General features: G+C 35.2%; 1 protein-coding gene across 4 annotated transcripts in view; it reads left to right on the plus strand.

Annotated features, from left to right (window-relative positions):
• Positions 1 to 21,243, plus strand: part of ATRNL1 (attractin like 1) — a 789,076-nt gene that overhangs the window by 72,833 nt on the left and 695,000 nt on the right. The gene's annotated exons all lie outside the window — the stretch shown is intronic.

The raw sequence follows: 21,243 nt of genomic DNA on the forward strand, positions 1-21,243 counted from the left end.
GGTCTTAGTCTTTTCTGTAAAGGGCCAGATATTAAATAGTTTAGGCTTGTGGGCCGTATGGTCTTTATCACAACTAGGCAATTCTGTTAAAGCATGAAAGCAGCCACAGACAATACATACACAAAGGAGCATGGCTTTGTTCCAGATTGGGCTCCCTTGGGTCTTAGATTGCCCACCCCTGCTCTAGAGAGAATGTGTGCTTCTGGGGACCTATTGACCTTGGTCCAAATTAAATTAAAATTTTGGCATGCATTTTTTTTGGGACCTTATGTGTAGGGTGAATTCATGCCCAGAATGACACGATGTCTAGTTTAGGACCAAAAGTGTCCAAGGGAAGCTGTTTTTATTTTTCACATAGAATCAAGGCTGAAATAGACATTTTCTGGCTGCCTCTGCAGAGCAGATTTAAAAAAAAAACACTTTTTTGGGGCGCCTGGGTGGCTCAGTCAGTTAAGCGTCCGACTTCGGCTCAGGTCATGATCTCATGGTTTGCGGGTTCGAGCCCTGTGTTGGGCTCTGTGCTGACAGCTCAGAGCCTGGACCTTGCTTTGGATTCTATGTCTCCCTCTCTCTCCTCCTCCCCCACTCACGCTCTATCTCAAAAATAAATAAAAACATTTTTAAAAATCCCACTTTTTTAAATTAATTTTTTTAATTAAAAACTTTTTTTTTTAGTTTATTTATTTTGAGAGAGATAGAGACAGAGCACACAAGTAGGGGAGGGGCAGAAAGAGAGAGAGAATTCCTACAGGTCTGCACCGTCAGCTCAGAGCCCGATGCGGGGCTCGAACTCATGAACTGTGAGATCATGACCTGAGCCAAAGTCAAGAGCTGGATGCTTAATGAGCCAAATGAGCCTCCTGGGTGCCCCTGTCAACTTTTCTTTAAATCTCTCTTTCAGAGATCTGAAAGATCTCTTTTCATTGAGGATATAACCCTGATTTTATGTAGAAGCTCTGATTTGGTAATTACCTGGGCTTACCTTTAGTATCAGCCATTAAAACCAAATTTCTAGGTTACCCAGTTGGTACATGTCTTCCGTACTCTGCCTCCCTACTGAGTATACTTTGCAGTTCATAGAATACATTATTTTTTTCATACTTCCCCTTATTTAACAATAAATTCATTCAGCTATGAGACATAGTGGTGATTATACTTTCCAGGGAGATAAGTAAGAAGGCACGTCAGATTTATTCTAATCTTCTGTGTGGTAAATGTTGATATAGGTTGTTAATGGATAAATTCATTGGCTGGTAGGTTTTTGTTTTCATTTGGAAGAGTTTGATTAAAAATTTCACTTGTAGTTTTGGTAAAATTTTAACTATTAGGGTTCTTTTGGTTTAGTCTATAACAAAAATACTATTTATAAGTAAATTTTTCCACAGGGTACTTTTGGTTTGATTTTTGTTTTATTAATTGCATTACCTGTCAGGCACACTTATAAATATAGTATAAGATGGATATGGGAGGAATACATGATTTATGAGTATTATAAGAATAATAGATGAATTATGAGCAGTTCTGTGAATTAAGTACAAAGTAAAACTCATCAACTTTTCTGTAAAAATTATATCTTAATAATAACAATAAAATTAATGTATTACTTTACCCTATGCATTTTGAATTCATTGCTTATTGAAAGTATGTGGCACCAAAAAATAATCTAAGTACTTTCACTTTGAAAAGTACTTACAAATAAAAGAATATAAAAACAATGGGTAAGTTTAGTTTAAAGATGTTAGAATAATTGTTCTATATGTCATAGAAAAGTGCTACTTTAGGGAGTGATACTGTATTAAAGTATGGCTACTTTGAACATAAGTAATGGGATAATTCATCATCTTAGTTATAAGTGAATACTTATTTCCACAGAGAGAATTTTTATTTTTATTTTTGCTTTTTTCAGATCTTAAGTGGGAATTACTACTACTGTGATGTCAGTTTAGGCTCTGTTTTCCCGACTGATTTTAATGGCATCAGGCACCCAAATGTAGGTTGGATTTTCTCTGACTCTCCTTACAAATTTAAAGCTTCTAGAAAACCAAGGAAAAAAATGTTTGTGTTAAAGATGGGACTGTCTCTTTAACGAGCATTGTGGTGAGGGTAACTGAAAACAAAGCTGACATTAAGCAGAGTAATTACCAAAAAGAGGGTATTTTGCTAGATAAAAATTTGCTCAGAAATATACTCTCTTTAAATTAAAAAAAAATTTAATGTTTATTTATTTTTGAGAGAGAGAGACAGAGACAGAGACAGAATGTGAGTGGGGGAGGGAGAGAGAGAGGGAGACACAGAATCCGAAGCAGGCTTCAGGCTCCGAGCTGTCAGCACAGAGCCCGATGTGGGGCTTGAACTCACGAACCACGAGATCATGGCCTGAGCTGAAGTTGGACGCCTAACTGACTGAGCCACCTAGGTGCCCCTAAATTTTTTTTTAAAATTTATTTGTTTTTGAGAGGGGCAGAGAGAGAGAAAGACACAGAATCTGAAGCAGGCTCCAGGCTCTGAGCTGTCAGCACAGAACCTGATGCAGGGCTCGAACCTACTAACTGTGAGATCATGATCTGAGCTGAAGTTGGATGCTTAACTGACCGAGTTATCCAGGTGCCCCTGAAATATACTTTTAAGCATTTTAATCTCATCTTTATGTAGAAATTTTAAAAACAGAAAAAACTCCCAGTTAACATACTTCAGAACGACCCTTATTCAACTTTTAATAATATTGCAAATGATTACAACATATTTCTGGTTTTGTGCTTAGTACTGTGACTCTTCTTTGAGAGTTTTGTAATATAATTTAGAACGAAGAGACCATTTACTTAATTTATCTTTATCTGAATTGGATGATTATAGATTAGCATTAAAAAATCTAAGATACTAGAGGATATTTTTAAACTGCTGAGACTGTAGGTATTATCACTGCTATTTTAAGACTTTTTTAGAGTTTTGAGCTAAGGAACACCTCTAGACATTGGGTTGATGTTGTAGTTTATAGGAGCAGATTTTGTTTCTACTTGGTTTCAGACATATGCAATAATGCATATCAACAAGTGATGAATCAGGTATTTTTCCTTACCTCTGCTTGAACTTATTTCAAGCAGGATGATGCAGACAATAAAAAGTAAATACTATAGGCATGGATGCTTATGATGTGTGTGAAGATAGTAAGTTTTATAAAAATAGAGCAGGATCAGGGGATTGAGGATACTGAGGGTGGGAGGTGGTTACAAAATAGGAAGGCCAGGGTAGATCTCACTGAAAACATGAGTTTTAAGCAAAGAATTGAAGGAAGTGAAGGATTTTGCTATGTGGATATCTGGGGGAAGAGTGTTCTCTGGAAGCAGGAGCCACTAGTGTAAAGGCAAGAACACGCAGAGCATGTCTAAGGAACGGTAAAGAGACTGGAGAAGAGAGTATAGAAAGTGAAAATGAACAGAGGAGGTTAGAGAAGTAATTAGGAAGCAAGATCTTTGGGTTTTTGCCTTGCCTTTGTTTTTTTCTTGAGTTAAATGGAGAGACATTGCAAGATTTTGAGCAGAGCAATGGCATACTTTTAAATGCATCATTTTGTCTTGCATCATTTTGTCTGTGTTGAAAATAAACTCTAGGGAGGAAAGACAGAAGCAAGGAGGCCAGTGAGGGAGTTGTTACAGTAATGTGAGCAGTGAGGTGGCTTAGATCAGGGTGGTAGTATTGGAGATGATGAGAATTAGTCAATTTGATCTATATGTTTTAAAAGTAGAAATAATAGTATTTGCTGAGGGTTTGGATGTAAAGTCTGAGATCAAAGAGAGGAAAGAGACAAGGATGATTCCAATGTCTTTGGTCTGAGCAGCTGGAAAGATGAATGCCGTAATGAATGTAGAAGATTGTGAAGCAGGTTTGAGGTGAAGGTGGTTTGAAGGTCAGGAGTTTAGTTTGGATATGTTATATATAAGTGAGATATCCATTAGACATTAAAGTAGACTACAGAGAGATCTGGGCTGGAGATGTAAAGTTGGGAACTCGTAGAATGTAGATGGTATTTAAAGGCACGAGACTGGATCAGATCACTAAGGAAATGGGTATAGATAGAAAGAAGAAAAGGATTGGGCCCTATGGTGTTCCATAAGAAGGAGAAGAAAATGAGCAAGGAAAAATGGCGTTGTGAACTAGAAGCCAAAAAGATTATTAAAGAAAAAGTAATCAACCTTGCCAAATGTTACTCTGCTGATGGCTCAAGGAAAATGATTTCTTAGGATTGGCCATTAACTTTAGTACTGTGCAGGTGATAGGTGATTTTGCCAAGAACACTTTTTATGCCGTGAGGGGAGGGTAGTAAAAGTCTGACTGGATTGGATTTAGGAGGGAGGGAGAGTGGAACTGGAAACAATAGGCGAAGTCAACTCTTTCAAGGAAATTTACTTGTAAAGGGGAGCAAAGAAGTTAGCAGGAAGGCAGGAAATACAGGATCTTTTTAAACTTGGGTTTTCCTGGAAGCAGACTGTTAAACAAGGATTCAGGTGAAAGAGTTTTATTTGGGAAAACGTCAAGTAACACTGTTTGAGGAGTTGAGAAGTAATCCCAGCATGAGAAGGTGTCCATGAAAGTGTCCACTAGTAAAGCCAAAAACCACAGGAGTGATGGAGTTTTCAAATTAACACTTCATCTTTGAAATTTCCTTCTTTAACTTTTAAACTTCTTGTTAGTTGATGAGTCCTGTGGTTTGTGTCTCCAAAAACAATCCACCCTTTAGCTGAAGATACGTTTCACTCAGGGTGGTGTCTTTTATATGAAAATTGTGCATAGATGTATAACAATAGAATACTTGAGAAAATAGCTTATGTGGGCCACACACAAGTAGATCTGGCAGAAAATATTCCATGAGGACGCCCTGGAGCACAGCTTCTAAAAGTGATGTTGAGCTGTCAGGAGTGACAGTGACAGTAACCAACAAGCTTTATGCACAGAATTATTGGAAAAGTCAGGAACATGCGTAATGAAGAGATTGGCTTGCAGTAAATGCTCCCTAGACTTTTAAGTAACAATGTGAAGGTGGCCTTTATATATGTATAATGGTGAAGAGACTCTTATTCCACAGCTATATTCACTGCATTTTTCATTTTTTGGAAGTGGTTTAATTTTCCTCTAAATTCCTCTCTTTGTTTATAAATGAATGTGACATATATACTGCTTTATATTTGTACTCACATGCTTCTGAGAAGTTAATTTTAGAGCAGGAATCCTGCCGTACGCCTCTCTTTATGTGTGCTTTCCAGTAAAGTGCCAGGTATTAAGTGCTTGGTAAGTATTTGGATGAATGAATAGGGTTTTGAACACATATTCTTTAAAAGTTGTATCTATGTATTTCCTTACTGTTATTTAAAGTCTGTTAGCCAAGTTAAAAAAAAAATTTTTTTAATGTTTTTATTTATTTTTGAGACAGAGAGAGACAGAGCATGAGCAGGGGAGGGGCAGAGAGAGAGGGAGACACAGAATCTGAAGGAGGCTCCAGGGTTTCAGGTGGCAGCACAGAGCCCAACATGGGGCTCGAACTCACGAACTGTGAGATCGTGACCTGAGCTGAAGTCGGACGCTTAGCCAACCGAGCCACCCAGGTGCCCCAATAAGAGGATATTTATTAAAAAACATAACCATTTCTTATAGTCCTTCAAGTTTTCACATTATAATCATATTCCTTAAAAAATTACTGAATTTTTAAAAAGTTTTCTGCTTCTCCACTATTCCAAAATCTAGAATTTCTTCTTAGGGATTTGTTCTTAAAAATAGCTTTTTATACATGTATACTTATATTGCATATTGTTTTGCTTCCTTGGTTTAGAGTTTTATAAAAAGGAAATAATATTTTGGGGTGCCTGGGTGGCTCAGTCTGTTGGGCGTCCGACCTCAGCTCGGGTCATGATCTCACGATCTGTGGGTTTGAGCCCCGCGTCCGGCTCTGTGCTGGAGCTTGGAGCCTGCTAAGGATTCTGTGTCTCCCCCTCTCTCTGTCCCTCCCCAGCTTGTGCTCTGTCTCTGCCTCTCAAAAGTAAATAAATAAACATTAAAAAAAAATGAAAAAAAGAGAGTCCTTATTTCTTTAAAAAAAAAAAGGAAATAATGTTTATACAGTTTTCTGAGGCTTTCTTCTATTTCATTCACCACTGTATTACCAAGATTCATCTATGTTGTTGCGTATTACTGTACTTAATGCCTTTGCATTACTGTATTTCATTATATGACTCTATCATCATTCCTTTATCCATTCTCCTGTTTATGAGCTTTTCGGTTGAGTATCTGGTTAAATTCATCCACAGCAACAATTTTGAGACACCTTGATAAAAATACCATATTTTAAAAGATAAATCCTCAGGATTTTCAGGCAGAAAGATAAAATATCTTACAAGGATAAGAGATTAGCTTAGTATTAGATTTTTCAAAAGCAACATACAAATCAAGGCAACCAAGGAGCAAATTTTTCAAGAAAGTCAAGGAAATAAGTGTAGGTTAAGGGTTTTATATCTTGCCAAACTGTCCTTCAAGTGTGAAGGTTATAGAAAAAACTGTTTGAACATGGAAGAACTCAGGTGATTATGTGTATTTGTGCCCTTACCTGAGAAATGTAGTAGAGTAGAAATGTGCAGACTTTTTTGTAAAGGTATATAGATTGTAAACAATTTAGGCTTTGTATGCCACACAATCTCTGTTGTTGCTACTCCATTCTGCTATTGAAGCTGTACGCATGCAGTGGTGTAACATACATAAATGAATGAGTGTGGCTGTATTCCAATAAAACTTGATTTACAGAAACAGTTGTTGGGCTGGATTTAGCCTGTGGACTGTAATTTGTCAACCCCTCTCCTAGAGAATAAGCTTCATCTAACAAAGAGATGAATGGGAACACTTCAGGTAAAAGACTGGTGGAGAAAGTTTCATGTATTTAATTTAGAGCTAACACTGAAACACCAGTAGGGGTGTCAGGCGACAACTAATATGCAGATATTATGTCTTCCTTCCAACGAGAAAGAATGCAACTAAAAATGGGAGGAGGGTGAGGCAAAAGGGAAAGCAGAGAAAGAACCTAGACTCCTATAAGAGTCAAAGGATGCTGTTTAACTTGGTCTGCATTTAGGTTGATTGGTCCCAATTTTGTTTTTTTTGGGCAGACCCAACATTCTGTGAAAACTGTTATTTCGTAAATGCCATTCTTTTTTAGAAGTCTTCGGGAGAACAAAGAGAACATTTACTTACTTAAAAAATATAGAATAAAATATTCTGTGTGCAATTACCAGATGGATCTATTGGATGCTTTTACAAATCTAAGATATACTATAGGATCTTAGTGTTTATTTTTATTACGTTTTGAAACACTTTGTTGTTTCATCATCCTAGAAATTAATTAATTGCTCATCAGTTATTACCAACCATGCTAAAAAAAACTAATAAGAAAACAAGTTGCTTGGAAGGGAGATGCTAGGATGAAATGTATGGTCACTTTCAGCTTTCTTATTGCAGTGCCCAGAGTGTTTTATTGCATATAAAGAAGGCATAAAAGGAAACTGGAGGCACCATCATTGGAGCCTGCTCTTAGCTTTTATTGAACACAATAATTGGATTCAATGAGATAGCAGGGTTGTGATCCTAATGTCAGAGGAAGTAGAATTCAGGCCATCAAAATATTATATGAGTCAAGAATACCTTATTATATTAAAAACCACAATTCAACATGAAGATATAATATGTAATAGAAGAATATCTATGTACCCAATAGCCCAGCAGCCAGCTATTTAAAGCAGAAACTACAGGCAATGCAAAGAGAAGTAGATAGCACCAATGTCTTTACAAAACAGTTCAAACATTACTTTTTATGACAAGACAGAAAGTAAGACAAGGTAAAAAAAAAAATCTAAACAACGTAATCAATAAAGTGGTGTTAAGATTATATGTCAAAAAACACAGCCTGATTATGGACGATGTTATCTTCTCAAGTGCTTTTGGAAAACTCACAAAAAACGAGTTGATCATATATTAGGATGAAAAGAAAATGAGTAGATTCCCAAAAGTGGGAATATTAAATAAAACCTTTCTAATAGTTGAAAGGGGAGATATAAGCTTTAGTTACAAAATTGCTGAAAAATAATGGCAGTAAAATCAATACATATAGGAGTCTATGAGATAAATTTATACAGTTATCAGAGGAATATTTATAGCATTAAACAACTCTATTAATATGAATGAAAATAGGGGAACCACAGTCCCAACTCAAAAAGCAGAAAATAGAACAAACTACACACACACACACACACACACACACGTACAAGGAAGCAAATAATAAAAATAAAATCAGAAATTATTGATGTAAGAACAGAAAGACAATAAATCAATTTAATAGATTATAATTCTATTTTTAAAAATAAATAAGCCACTAGGGAGAAACTGCAAATATACAAAATAAGAAATGACAAGGGGAAAATAATATTGGTAAAGATTTTTTTTTAAGTTTATTTATTTATTTTGAGAGAGAGAGCAGGGAGGGGGCAGAGAGTGGATTCCAAGCTGGGTCCGCACTGTCAACACAGAGCCTGACACAGGGCTGGAGCTCAGGAACTGCAAGATAATGACCTGAGCCCAAATCAAGAGTTGGGTACTTAACGGACCTCTGAGCCACCTTAGTGCCCCAAGAGGAAATTAAAAAAAAAAAAGAGGACTACTTTTTACATCTATGCAAATAAATTTGAAAATTTAGAAGAAATGGATAATTTCTTAGAAAATAACAGTTTTCTAAAATTGAACCCAGTAGAGATAGAAAGTTTATATAGATGAATTTCCATAGGAAAAAAATAGAGAAATCAACAGGCCTAGATGATGTTATAGGTTAAGTTTAGCAGTGCTCATAAATTGTTTTAGGCACTAGAAAAGGAAGGAAAAGTTACAAATTTGTTGTAGAAAGGAAATTTAACATCGCCACTTAACCTGATACAGTTATCTTAGAAATAGAAGATTATAGACCTATATGACTCAGAATGAATTAAAATGCTTTCTCTTAGGTATCACTACAAAAAATCTTAAAATGAGTGAACTTCATTGCACACCAAGAAAATAATATACCATAATCAAGTGGAATATATAATTAGGATTCCAAGGATGATTCACTTTCGAGAAATGCATTAATAAAATTCACAATGTAGGTCTAGTGACCATGCTAAACAATCCCATTCCTAATTAAAACCCATGACAAATTGAAGTGGATGTTTGAACACAATAAATGTTATCTATTTCAATCCCAAAGCCAGCATCTTATATGGAGAAAAAGGCATTTGTGTTAAGGTCCAGACCAAAACAAGGGTGCGCAAAATCTTCATAACTATTGAACATTTTTCTGGAGGTAGTAGAGGAAACAATTAGAGGAAAAGGAATTCGATAAGGAGAACTTAAACTATTTGCAGGTGATAATAGAATTCCTGAAAAACCTTACACAGTAATAGGACTAACTGAAATAATAAAACAATGAAAGAATTCAGCAAGGTAACAGGTTATAAAATTAATATGCAAAAATCAATATCCTTCATGTATGCAATACACAATAGGCAATTAGAAGACCTACGGAAGAGAAAATACATTTGGAATAGCTAAAATGAAGCTAAATCACTTAGGTGTATATTTTTTTTGACAAGAAATGTTCAACTTTCTTTAGAGAAAACTATAAACCATTCTTGAAAGTCACTAATGTAGGAACAAACCCCCACCTATTTATCTAACAAAAATGCATACCAATTCCATTTCAAGGAATTCATGCTTCAGTTATATCTCCAGAAATGCAAAAATACATTAAAAAAAAATTTGGTATGGACAAAGTTATTCCTTGTGACATTATTTGGAAACTCCTTCAGTGCAAACGTAACAGTGGCGTATAAAGAAAGCATGGTGCATCCACATTTGTGGTATACTATGCAGTTGCAGAAAAGAATGAAGAACTCTTTGAAATCATATGGAGTGATTTATTTACAGGATATGTTAAGTGACCAAGTGCAAAAAAGTGTATATCACATGCTACTTTTTGTGGAGAAATGAAGGGGAAATCAGAAAATATCCTTTATCTCTTTATTTTGAGAGAGAGAGAGCGCAAGGGGGGAAAGAGGGGGAGAGACAGAATCCCAAGCAGTCTCTGTGCTGCCAGCCCAGAGCCAGATGTGGGGCTCTAACTCATGAAACCGTGAGATCATGACCTGAACTGAAAGCAAGATTTGGACACTTAACCGACTGAGCCACCCAGGCGCCTCCAGAAAATATTTTTATGCCTGCCTATATGAGCAGAAATGAACACTGGAAGGATAAACTAGAACACAGTGATGTTGGTTACCTACAGAAGATGGGGGAGAGTGGTGTGGGAAGGGTAGGAAATGAAAGTATCCTTCTCAGTAGTTTTGATTTTTAGAAGCATATTGATTATCTGCTTAAAAAAATCAACAAGGAAGAAAACTCCAGGACAATGCAAACTGAAACAAAACTCAACCATGTTTCAGATGAATAACACAATCACACTGAAAGCAGGAGAGCAGAACTAATCCACGTGCCTTTTTAACACAGCATCTGGTTACACGTTCTCATTATTTGGGAAGAAGTGCAAGCAGATTTTTTAGGTTTGTTCTTTGAAGGTTTGGGTGAAGCAGTACTACATTATTTTTGGTGTATTGCCAGATTGAAAAAAAATGAGAAAATGTGAGCTAAAGTTCTCAAGGTAGAAAGCAGGAGGTACAAATATGAAATGGAGAAGGCAAGGAATTATCCTGCCTGGTGGATTGGAATTGGAGGTATCAGTGAGAGTTTGTGATTAGGTAGGTAGACAGACAGACAAATGGGCAGGCAGGCTCACAGTTCCAGATGTAGGTTCTTCTGAAAGGGCCTCGAAGCCAAGACACCCCCTTGGTAGTGAGCACAATGATCATCCATATTCTCAGATCCAGTTTCTAATAACATTACCAAGAAGAGAAAGCAGGGCTCCTTGGAGAAATGGCTCTTTCTAGGGTTGTGGCAGGAAAAAAAAAGATGAACTTGGTGTATCTTATTATATCAAATTAAGGAAGTGCTCACGAAAATGATAGGTCCTGTCAAAAGAACATAGGAATCAGCTTGAAGGGGTTTGGTAAAATCTGGGATACTTTGAGCATCAAAATAATTTAGGAAAGTAGTAAATTATAAACTTGAAACAATAGGAATTTGTGAACTTATACAGATAATGGACAGACCAACGGAAAGGAGGGGGCGAAACCTGTTTCTTACACAGAATGCTGACTGGCATTGCTGGAATTGAAAAATCATCATTTTGCGTAACTGTAGTAAAAATTGGTTTGGGAAACAATCCTCAATAGATGTTAAGTCTGTGGGGGTAGGGACAGATTTTTGATGAGATATGCATGATATTAAAATGTCTTTCCCACAGATTGTTTATAGGTTACAGGAAAGAATAGTTCTTTGTCTGAGTGATCAAAATTCACATCACAAACCATGGGAAATCGCACATTGTGTCCCTCTGGATATGATAGCTGCTGAGAGCAACATCACTTATAGTAAGGCTTGGCAAACTTCATCTGTGCAGGTTCAGACAGTAAATATTTTGGACTTTGTAGATTATAACAGTCTCTGTTTCATCCACTCAGTTCTGCCAGTGGAATTTGAAAGCAAGCCATAGATAATATGTAAATGAATAAATACGCCTGTGTACCAAAAATATTTATTTACAAATATGAGCCGCTAGCTATTATTTGGTCTATGGGTCACAGGACTGCAAACCTGAGTCTAATCATTAAGCAGTATCATACAAACCTCAAATGAGGAACTTTGTCTTTAAAAAGGGGAAGAGTTTTATTCTTCAAAAATGTTGATGTCACGAGAGACAAAGGCTGAAAAATTGTTCCAGAGTAAAGGAGGCTTAAGAAACATGGCAACTGGGGTGCCTGGGTGTCTCAGTCAGTTGAGTGTTCGACTCTGGTTTCAGCTCAGGTCATGATCCCAGGGTCACAGGATCAAATCCTGCAGCAGGCTCCACGCTGGGTGTGAAGCCTGCTTTGGATTCTCTCTCCTTCTGCCCCTCTCTCCTGCCACTCACATACATGCACTCTCTCTCTCTCTCTCTCTCTCTCAAAAAAACAGAAACATGACAACTGAATATGGTAGGTGACTTCTGACTGTATCTGTGCCGGATGAAAAAATGCTATGAAGGGCATTATTGGCTCAATTTACAAACTGAAATATTTATGTGTATTAAAGCATTCTATAAATGTTGAATTTCTTGATATTAATAGCTGTAATATGGTTATGTAAAAAGAAAGTCTTTGTTATTAAAATATACACCAAAATATATAGGGGTAAGAGGAATGATGTATACAGTTATTGTGCTTGTGTGTGCCCGAATGCATGTGTGTGTGTGTGTGTGTGTGTGTGTGTGTGTGTGTGTGTAGAGAGGGAGGGAGAAGGAGAATAATAAAATGGAACAAAGCATTAACAATTAATGAATCTGAGAAATGGGTATATGGGAAATCTTCGACTACTCTTGGAACTTGTTTGTACCCTTGAAATTATTTCCAAATAAAATGCTAAAAATAGGCTACAAGGAGTGGATGTGTATTTTTTCATATTTGTTTATATAGGGTATGTATTTGAAGTGATGATTACAAAGAGTTCTTCTGAACTTCCTCTGGCAGTGAAGGAAACGTCAGTTTGTCCTTTCTGCTATGCTTAGAATTATGGCTTTTAGGGAATCTGTAAATCTCAGAGGGGACTTATGTGGATGGTTTTACTAACTTGGACCATAAAGCTATTCTGGGTTAGTCCTGAGGGAAATTTATTTCACTTTAGGTTAGCAATACCTCATAAACTTTCTAAGAATCTCAATGTGAATCTCAAGGTTAGTATAATATTAATGTTTTGCTTTAGTATTTTTCATGCTTTTGGAATTTGGAAGGTGTAGTTGGGAAGCCATTATTAATGCCATTTTAACTTTTTTCCTTTTGATTTAAAAACCAAGAGATACGATATTTTTAGTTTTTTTTCTCTGTAAGGATAGTGATATGTTACTTTCTCTTCAGCTCTTAACATCACGTGTTTTTCAAAATTTGGTGGTGTAAATTGGATATTGCTTTTCAGCACACTAGTGTCTGAAAATTCAGATCTATAGAACAGATGTATCAGGTGGTGGAAATTAGGGATTTTTTTTTTTAAATTTTTTTTCAACGTTTTTTATTTATTTTTGGGACAGAGAGAGACAGAGCATGAACGGGGGAGGGGCAGAGAGAGAGGGAGACACAGAATCCGAAACAGGCTCCAGGCTCCGAGCCATCAGCCCAGAGCCTGACGCGGGGCTCGAACTCACGGACCGCGAGATCGTGACCTGGCTGAAGTCGGACGCTTAACCGACTGCGCCACCCAGGCGCCCCAATTAGGGATTTTTAATAGAGGAAATCTCTCCTTTAAAAGTAATTCAATCATAGGAATCATAAAATGTGTACTTTTACTGTCTTAAATTAGGTTTGGCATTTGATACGGAATTTCATTTGTGAGGAACTTTTCAGGACTAATTAGATAAAGTGAAATAGTTTTAATGTAATAAGTAAAATATTGCTTTAATAAATTGCTTAGTCTGTATGACAGAGGCTGCTGCTCAGATTATATATATATTTTCATGTTTTCTAAATGTTTCAGAATATATCACAATAAAAAGACTCAGTTTTGGTAAGTGAAATTATTACATCATATGTTTTTAAAACTGTTTAAACGCTATATGAATATTCTGTATCTTAAAATATGCATTGGTTACATTAAAAAATTTCACTACATGTGTATTCAAGACTCAGAAAATTCAGGTCTTTTTCTGTTTAACGTTCTTTCACTGATGGAGATCTTGGTCCCTTACAAGGCAGCCACTGTATTGTATATTTTTTAAAAATTCTATTTATATTTAGAAGACATATGCACATCTTATAAATTTGTACTTGATTTTTCATGACTGTATAGAACTGTACAGGTGCAAATTACTCATGCTTCCACATATTGGCCCTGCAGATGTTTTGAGATATCTTACTTTCCACTTACCTTCTATTCTTCAGACAAGCATCTCTACTTCCTTCGGTCTTCCCTGAAGGTGAACAGGGTTTCCATTCATATCTTTTGTTAATGCCTTAAATGAACACAGATATTAATGATTTAAAGACTATTCTGTAGTAATGAGAATAGCGGCTAACATTTTCTGAGGCTGTACTCTGTGCTAGATGGTGGTGGTAACACATGTTAACTCAAAGTTAACTCAAAGTGAACATGTAAATATAAACTATTCTTTTCAAGTTCTATAAGTAAGGGAACTGAGGCACAGATGTCTCACACAAGTGGCCAGTGCACACCCAGCTAGTAAACGGGGAGATTGGATTATATAATTATAAAATACACAGTATCTTAGTTGACCTTTTGTTATCTTTAGCACTCTCTCTGGACAAATTACACTTTGTAATAACCTATTCAGAGTTAACAGAGCTTACAGAGCATGGTGTCTTATCTAATGTGAGACTATTACTTCCCCTAGATATATTTTATTTTATACTGATATTACTGTCATGACTTAACAGCCTAAAGAAAACAAAACTTTTACTTAGTTCATTAATTTTTTTTTGTTTTTTATACAATTACTGTGAAGGGAGGTATATTCCATCCTATACTTGTTTATTTAACGGTGGTAACTCTGTGAAGGGCCTGACATTTATTATTAAAAGAGTTTCAGCCCATCATTACTATTGATTCATAATTCTGGTATCTAAAGACTTAACTTATCTTGTCCTTTTATTGGGTCAGTGGTCATTTAATATTAAAGTACAACTTCTTTGCCTTCATCCTAGAAATTTACAAAAAATGTGGAAGAGTAAACCATTGGCAATTAAAAAAAAAGATGGAGACTGTGCAGATTAAAAGAGATTTAATAGACATATCAGACAACTGAAGTGTATGGATCTCATTTGGATCCTGCTTCCAAACAAACTTAAAAAAAGCTTATAAAATAAGTAGGAATTTGAACACTGACTGGAAACTTCCTCATGTTAGATAATTACTAATTATCTGGTTTTGTTTTTATTTTTTTGAGAATTGCAGTGCAGACCTCTAGGGGTTTTAGAGTAAAGCTGTATGTAATCTCTTCTACAGATAACTTTTTGAGAAACCGTTTCTGTTTTGCTGGATTTGCTGCCTGGTGTATAATTTTGTTTCTATTATCTGGAAGACTTTCAGTTGTTACTACTTTTCCCAAAAATGTTTGGTAGAAATTGGTGAAGTCATCTGGGTCTGGAGTTTTCTTTGTGGCAAGGTTTTATTTATTTATTTTTATTATTTTTTTCTTTTCAATATATGAAGTTTATTGTCAAATTGGTTTCCATACAACACCCAGTGCTCATCCCAAAAGGTGCCCTCCTCAATACCCATCACCCACCCTCCCCTCCCTCCCACCCCCCATCAATCCTTAGTTTGTTCTCAGTTTTTAAGAGTCTGTTATGCTTTGGCTCTCTCCCACTCTAACCTCTTTTTTTTTTTTTTTCTTCCCCTCCCCCATGGGTTTCTGTTAAGTTTCTCAGGATCCACATAAGAGTGAACACATATGGTATCTGTCTTTCTCTGTATGGCTTATTTCAGTTAGCATCACACTCTCCAGTTTCATCCATGTTGCTACAAAGGGCCAGATTTCATTCTTTCTCATTGCCACATAGTACTCCATTGTGTATATAAACCACAATTTCTTTATCCATTCATCAGTTGATGGACATTTAGGCTCTTTCCATAATTTGGCTATTGTTGAGAGTGTTGCTATAAACATTGGGGCACAAGTGCCTCTATGCATCAGTACTCCTGTATCCCTTGGGTAAATTCCTAGCAGTGCTATTGCTGGGTCATAGGGTAGGTCTATTTTTAATTTTTTGAGGAACCTCCACACTGTTTTCCAGAGTGGCTGCACCAATTTGCATTCTCACCAACATTGCAAGAGGGTTCCCGTTTCTCCACATCCTATCCGGCATCTATAGTCTCCCTATTTGTTCATTTTGGCCACTCTGACTGGCATGAGGTGATATCTGAGTGTGGTTTTGATTTGTATTTCCCTGATGAGGAGCGACGTTGAGCATCTTTTTATGTGCCTGTTGGCCATCTGGATGTCTTCTTTAGAGAAGTGTCTATTCATGTTTTCTGCCCATGTCTTCACTGGGTTATTTGTTTTTCGGGTGTGGAGTTTGGTGAGCTCTTTCTAGATTTTGGATACTAGCCCTTTGTCTGAGATTTCATTTGCAAATATCTTTTCCCATTCCGTTGGTTGTCTTTTAGTTTTGTTGGTTGTTTCCTTTGCTGTGCAGAAGCTCTTTATCTTCATAAGGTCCCAGTAGTTCATTTTTGCTTTTAATTCCCTTGTGGCAAGGTTTTAAAACAAGATATTCAATTAATCTAATACTTATAAATCTACTCAGGTTTTTTTCTCTCTTCTTGTCAGAATTAGCATTTGATTATTGTCTCAGAATTTGTCTATTTTATTTAAATCTTCAAGTGTATTACTTACAGTTCTTCATAATATGCTGTTAGTGAAGTTTAGAATATTTTATAGCTATGCCTCCTTTAAATTACTAATATTGGCTTATTTCAGCCTTCTTTCTTTTTTTTTTTTTTTATTTTATTTTTGGGACAGAGAGAGACAGAGCATGAACGGGGGAGGGGCAGAGAGAGAGGGAGACACAGAATCGGAAACAGGCTCCAGGCTCCGAGCCATCAGCCCAGAGCCTGACGCGGGGCTCGAACTCACGGACCGCGAGATCGTGACCTGGCTGAAGTCGGACGCTTAACCGACTGCGCCACCCAGGCGCCCCTGGCCTTCTTTCTTTTTGTCTTGAGCAGATTCTGCAGAGGATAATGAATCTTAATACTTTTCAAAGTACCAGCTTTTGAGGTTAATGATTTGTTTTGCATATTCATTCAATTCTTATTTTTTTTTATGATTTCCTTTTAATATATTTTGATTTGTTAAGCTTTTTCACTTTCTTTATATTGATGTGTATAATTCATTGTCTTTCAGGTTTTCCTCTTTTAAAGTTGTTTTTTAAAAAATATATGCATTTCTTCTTTGTAGTGTCTTTTAAAAAGCAGAGATTTTAAATTTGGATAAAATATAATTGTCAATTTTTTATGCTTTGTGGTTTTTGTGTTCTAGCTAATAGATCTTTGTCAAGGTCACAAAGGTGTTTCTCTTGCACTTTCTATTAGCTGTTTATAGTTTTGGCTCTTCTCCTCACATCTGTTTGAATTAATTTTCATATATGATATGAAGTAAGGACTGAGTGTTTTTTTTTTTAATATCCTAATTCTCCAATAACATTTGTTGAAAAGATTTTCCTTTCTCCATTGAATTACCTTGGTAAATGTCATTTGTATATATGTTTTAATTTTGGACTCTTTTTTGATCCAATGATGTACATTATATTTACTCCACAAACACACTTTATTGATTATGGTAGATTTGTAAATCAGGCAGTATAAATCCTCTGTCCTTTTTTCTGTTTTCAAAAAGTTTGGTCTATTCTGTGTACTCTACATTACCATTATAAAATTTAGAATCAGCTTGTCAATTTCTTTTAAAAAAGATTGTAAGGATTTTAAGTGAGGTTGAGTTACATATAGAGGGGAAAATTGAGTCTAACAGTATTGATTCTTCTAAGTCATGGACACAGTGTATTTCAGTATTATTTAGGTCTTTAACATTTTCAGCAATGTATTATGATTTTCAGTGTGTTGCACACAGTTTGCTAAATTTATATGTAAGTATTTAATATTTTTATGTTATTGTAAATGGCATTTTGCAGGTATTTGTGTAGTGTAGTGATTATCATGTTTGCCTGTAAATGACATTTAAAATTTCAACTTATAATTGTTGATTGCTAGTATATAGAAAAGCAATTGATTTTTCATATTGAACTGGTATTTTGCAACTTTGCTTAACACATTTATTAATCCTGGTAGCTTTTTTTATTATCTGCATAGAGAATCATGTGTTAAAATCATGCTAGTAAATTCTTCCTTTTCAACTTGTATACCTTTTACTTATTTTCTTTGTATTTTTTCAGTGGCAGTACCTCTGGTACAGTGCTGAGTAGGAGTAGTGGAAGCAGATAATCCTGCCTTTTTTCCTATTTTAGGAGTGAAAGTTCCAGTCTTTTAATTATTATGTTAGTGGTATGCTTTCTAGATGCTTCTTATCAGGTCAAGGAAATCTAGTTTGCCGAGTCTATTTCATCGATGATGTTAAATTTTGTCAAATAATTTTTCTGCATCTGTTGGGAAGATCATTTGTCCTTTTATTATACATTTTTTTTATTTCTTACTATAGTGAATAACACTGACTTTCAGATGTTAAACAACTATTGCATTTGCGGGCAAGCCCTATTGGTCATAATATATTATCCTTTTCATATATTGCTAGAATTGATTTGCTAAAAATATTAAGGATTTTTATGTTTATGCTCATCAGAGATATTGGACTAGTTTTCTGTTTTTATAATGTCTTTGTCTGATTTTGCAGTCTGGGTAATGATAGTGATTTGGGGAGTGTTTCATTCCATTCTATTTTCTATACTAAGAGTTTGTGTAGAATTGGTATTATTTCTTTCTCAAATGTTTGACGGAACTCACCAGTGAAACTGTCTGGCTCATGAGCCTTCTTTGTCAGAAAGATTTTGACTATAACATTTATTTTCTTTAATGTTAGAGATACTCAAGTTACCCATTTCTTTGTGAATGAGCCTTGGTAGTTTATTTTGGCAGTTTGTCCATATCATTGAGCTGGTAAATTTGTTTGCATAAAGCCATTAATTTATATCCTTATTATTCTTTTTAATATTTGTAAACTGTGTAGTGATATCTTTCTTATATCTGATATGAATAATTTGTGTCTTCTCTTGTCAGGTTGACTAAAGATTAATAAGTTAAACAACTTTATTGATCTTTTCAAAGAAGTAGCTTTTCTTTCCTGTTTTCTATTTTTATTGATTAGTGCTTTATTTTTATATTTCTTTTCTTATTTGGGTTTTATTCCCTCTGTTTTACTACCTTTTTAAGGTGGAAGATTAGAGCATTGAATTGATAAAGACCTTTTTTCTTCCTTTTAAATATATGTGTTTATTGCTATAAATTTCTTTTTTATCCAATAGTTTCAAACTTTAATATACGTAAGAATCACTTGGATGGTTGTTACAATAGACTGCTCTCTCCTAACCCCTGATTTTCTTATTCATTATGTGAGGATTGGTGCCAGCAAACTTCCATTTTTAAAAGGTTTCTAGGTAATTCCATTTGCTGTTGTCAAGGAACCACCCATGAGAAGGACTGACTGCTTAAGCTGTATCCTGCATATTTTCAAAAGTATTCTTGTTTCCACTTAATCCAAAGTGCTTTCTGGTTTTTTTGTGTGATTTTTTTCTTTGGCTTCTCTTTGGGTTGATTAGTAGTATTTAGTTTAATCCAAATACATGAAGATTTTTCAGGTATATTTCTTGTCATTATTTTTTGTTTAATATAGTTCTTGTCAGAGACTGTATGTTTTGCTATTAACATTTTTGTGAGTCTTATCTTCTGGCTGAGAATATGGTCCGTCTTGGTGAATGTCAAGTGTCAATTAAAAAGGATGTGTGTGTATTTTGCTGCAGTGGTCGGAGTGTTCTATAAATGCCAGTTTTGTGATGGTGGGTGGAGTTGTTCAAGTCTTAGTAATTTTCCTTAGTTACTGAAAGACTAATGTAGAAATCGCCATTTATGATTGTGGATTTAACTATTTAATTTTTTAGTTCTATCAGTTTTTGCTTCATACATTTAAATGTTTAGTTATTGGTCATAATTTTTACAATTATAATTTTTAGATCCCTGTAATACATTATCTGCCTTCATTCCAAGTTGTCTTCTGTTAACAGCTTCTTTTAACATTTTTTTTTAGAGCGGGCCTGCTGGATATGGATTATTCTGTTTTTTCTATATCTGAGAATCTCTGTATTTCACAGTCATCCCTGAAAGATAGTTTTGCCTGTCATAGAATTCTGAGTTACAGTTATTTGTCAGCACTTTAGAAAGTGTTGGGCTCTTCTTTCTGGCCTCCATCATTTTTTAGGGTAAAAATCACAGTTGTTTGAACTTGTTTTTCTTTAACCTCTTCTGAGGTGTTCTGTTTATCTTCAGTTTTCAGCAGCCTAATTGTGATGTGTTTAGGTGTGGGTTTCTTTCAATTTTGTTTGTGATTTGCTCAACTTCTTGAATCTGTAGGACTATCCATTTGTTAACTGTACATTTTTTGTTTTATTTTTGTTGGGATTGGTCTAAGTACATGTCTTTAGCTTATCAGATTCTACCTTTAATATTCTTCCATTTCATATTTAGTGTTAGAACCTCAGGATTTCCTGCATTTCTCCTCTTTTCCTTTGTGCTAATATTATATCTCATATATTATGAACAGCATAGTAAATTGTGCTTTTTGTTTTGTAAGTAAGTTATCATTTTAGGGAGACAAGAAATGAGAAATTATGTCTTGTATTTATCTACATATCCAGCTTTCCTACACTCTACGTTCATCTATGTAAATCCAGATTCTGTCTGGTATTAGCTGTTATTGTCATCCAGCTTAAAGAACTTCCTTTGTCATATCATGGGCAAGTCTGTGGTCTTACACTTCTGCTTTTTTTTTTTTTTTTTTGTCTGAGAAAGTTTTGTTTCAGTTTCATTTTTGGAAAATATTTTGTTGGGTAGAGAATTCTACTTTGATAGTTATTTTTGGTTTTGGTAGAGAATTCTAGATTGACAGTCTTATTTTTCCTTCTTAGTTTAAAAATCTGCAGTTTGATTGTCTTCTGACTTAACATTCTTTCTGATAAGAGGTCAGTTGTAATTCTTATTTTTGTTCTTTAGCTTGTTCATCTATATTACTTCATACCAGTCCTTGGTGTAGGTTTCTTTCTTTCTTTCTTTCTTTCTTTCTTTCTTTCTTTCTTTCTTTCTTTCTTTCTTTCTTTCTTTCTTTCTGTTTGTATTTCATTAATGTTCTTGGTTTTGTGGATTTATGGATTTAACTGAATTTGAGAAATTACTTATTTAAATTTTATTTCTGTCCACCCACCACCTACCACGTTTCTGGAACTCTTATTGCACTTAGATTAGACTTCTTTAATATTTTCAGAAGGTCCCTGATAGTCCGTTCATTGTTTTTTAGGGTGTTTT

Source organism: Neofelis nebulosa, chromosome 13 (assembly GCF_028018385.1).
Source record: "Neofelis nebulosa isolate mNeoNeb1 chromosome 13, mNeoNeb1.pri, whole genome shotgun sequence".
Lineage (NCBI taxonomy): Eukaryota > Metazoa > Chordata > Mammalia > Carnivora > Felidae > Neofelis > Neofelis nebulosa.